This window comes from Triticum aestivum, chromosome 6B, assembly GCF_018294505.1.
Source record: "Triticum aestivum cultivar Chinese Spring chromosome 6B, IWGSC CS RefSeq v2.1, whole genome shotgun sequence".
Classification (NCBI taxonomy): domain Eukaryota; kingdom Viridiplantae; phylum Streptophyta; class Magnoliopsida; order Poales; family Poaceae; genus Triticum; species Triticum aestivum.
In genome coordinates, this window is record NC_057810.1 from 593,584,658 (window position 1) to 593,587,495 (window position 2,838).

Consider the following 2,838-nt stretch of genomic DNA (forward strand, 5'->3'; position numbering starts at 1 on the left):
GCGCCATTACTAGTTTAACTAGTAATGGCGCACCATGCCACGGTGCGCCATTAGTATGTTTGGACAGGCGCACTAGTTCAAAAAAAATAATAATTTTGGTACTAATGGCGCACCGTAGGTAGGGTGCGCCATTAGTAGTTTCAACACTAATGGCGCATCAGAAGGTGGTGCGCCATTAGTATATACTAATGGCGCACCACATGTCTGGTGCGCCATTAGTGTCATTTCCATCTATAGCCCTTTTCCTAGTAGTGTGAGGCTTACGTTCAATAACCTTCGAACATACGACATTATGCTGAACCCGGAAAAATGTGTTTTCGGCGTCCTCTCTGGGAAACTGCTGGGCTTCATTGTTTCCAATAGAGGAATTGAAGCGAATCCGGCAAAAATCCGAGCTCTGTCGCAGTTATCTATACCAACAGACCGCAAGCACATCCAGAAACTAGCTGGATGCGTGGCTGCCTTAAGCCGCTTTATCTCCAGGTTAGGAGAAAAGGCACTATCTCCAGGTTGGGCCGCAATCCGCTTCCGGGCGGCGAATCCAGGTGAGTGTTTATTAAGGCATCTCTTTCAGCATTTCTATGGCTCTTTGTGAGGGTTTTTCTAACTTCACCATTGTGTTCCTATGGTTGTTAATTTAGGTGTATGGTTCATGCATTGCCATTTTGAGCGACACATGGTGTGGGGGATGGAGACCGTGTTTATTGTGAAGAACGGCAAGGCAGAAGAAGCAAAGATCATGCCACCACCTCCAAATATGCCAAAGTGCTGATGGAGTCCATTGTCTCCTATAGAACGAGACAAGAAGTTAAAATGCCACCACTGAAGAAATAGTTTACCTATTACCTTTATTCAAATTAACTAACAGTTTTCAACCCAAAGACACTTAATTAGAGAAAATGAGGCGAATCGCCCTTAGATATTTGGCCATTTGTTGGAGTGAGTGTTAATTCCCACCCACTTTGGTATGACCCGAACAATCCACACGACCGTCTGTGTTGTGTCATGTGTGTGTGTGTGTGTCTGTGAACACATCCATCTTGTACCCTTAGAGAAATTCCAATTAACACGCGCATTGTTTGATTGAACCAACTTTTACCTCCTTATATGATCAAGTTCCAACAATTACCTTGAGATGTGTTGGATTTCCTCCACCAACTTAGACATTTTTTATTCGATTGCTTTTGAAATGCCACAACAGATGCAGAATCAAGATATTTGCCAGGATGTAGTCCTTTGTTGTAGCATTTTCGGAAACAAAATTGGGTCGACTGTCGGAACGTATATGGCGTACGCCCAACTCCGTCTTGGGCTAAGAGCATCTGCAGCCGTTCGGCCCCCCACAGGGCAACGAAAAAGAGCGGCATGAGGGCGAACCGGCGCTAGATTGGTCCCTGGGGTTCGGTTCGCTCCCAGTCACAGGCCCACGATCGCCACGGGTTCGGCGAAGTTCGTTTCAATTTTGTGCAAACTCGACGACTTTTGCATGAACTCGGCCATACTTCGTCGAAATTTGTATAAAAACTTAAAAACATGCATGAACTACGCCCCTAATAACTTAAAAACGAACTAAAAAGCCTAGCCGTGTCTACATGCCGAGAAGCCTGTAGAAGCTGGTGTAGTCGCCGCCGCCGCCGTCATCGTCGCCGCGCGCCTCACCTACGGCGTCCCTGCTGCAGCCCTCGCCGGGGTCGCCGACACGTGGTGGGGCGCTTGACGGTCCAGCCTCGCCCTCGTCGTTGCTGTCGATGACGATAACGCCGCCCTCCTCGGCGCGGCGACGGGCCTGGGTCTCCAGGTACGCCCGACGCTGGCCGCGCACCTGCTCGCGGATGTAGTCCTCCTTCGCCCATTTGAGGGCGGACTCGTCGTCGGGGGCCACCATGCCGGCGTGCTCCGGCTTCACGGGGAGCATGTCTGGCTCGGGCTTCGGCCAGACCAGGCGGAGGGAGCGCCTCATCAGTGACGTCGCAGGCTAGGGCTTGTTGATGACGAGGGCGCCGCTCCGAGAGCGACGCCTGAGCTTTGTCCCCTCCGGCTCGGGCTTGACGGGGCGGAGGGCCGGCGAGCCAGAGCCCAACGACGAGGACGACCCTGGCTCCATTCGCCGCGGCATCCAGGAACTGCTGCGGCGGCGAGAGAAGGAGGGTCGCGTCAGGTACTCCAGTCGCGGCACATTGCCGGTCTCGATGTGGTCGAGGACGGCGTCGAGTGTGCGGCCGGGGACGCCCCACCACTCGTGCCATCCTTCAGAGTTGAGGTGGCCGCAGGGGATGATGCCGTCGACGGAGGTGATCTGCTCCTCGCAGCGGCGCTTGAAGTACAGCGTCCACAGCGTTTCGCTGTCGGGCGCGTACCTCGGCTCGTTCTGCTGCTCCTCCGTCAGCGAGGAGCGGATGCGGGCGATCTCCGCCCGCCGTGCCGCCCCTTCGAGTACCGGCGGCACCGGGACGCCGGCGGCGCTCAGTCTCCACGCCCCCGGCACGTGCATGTCGGGTGGCGCCGGGTACTCGGCCTTGTACAGAAGGCGCGCCTCCGGCTCCTGGAGGTGTTGGCGGCCGAAGCCATTCGCCGCTGCGCCGTCGCCTGGGTATCTCTCCGCCATGGTTTCGCTCGTGGATGATTTTTCATATAAAAAACTTTTTCATCCGAGTTAGTATGCAAAAGTTATGCCCATTTTTACAAATTCTCGCGAGATTTTGCAAATGAAGTCAAAATTCATATTTGCAAATTTTCCCAACAACTAGGCCACATATCACATGGGAAACTTATTTTCTTTTATTTTTTTGACATTTTTATCATTTTGTTTTATTTTTTTTAAACTGAAAAGGCGATCCA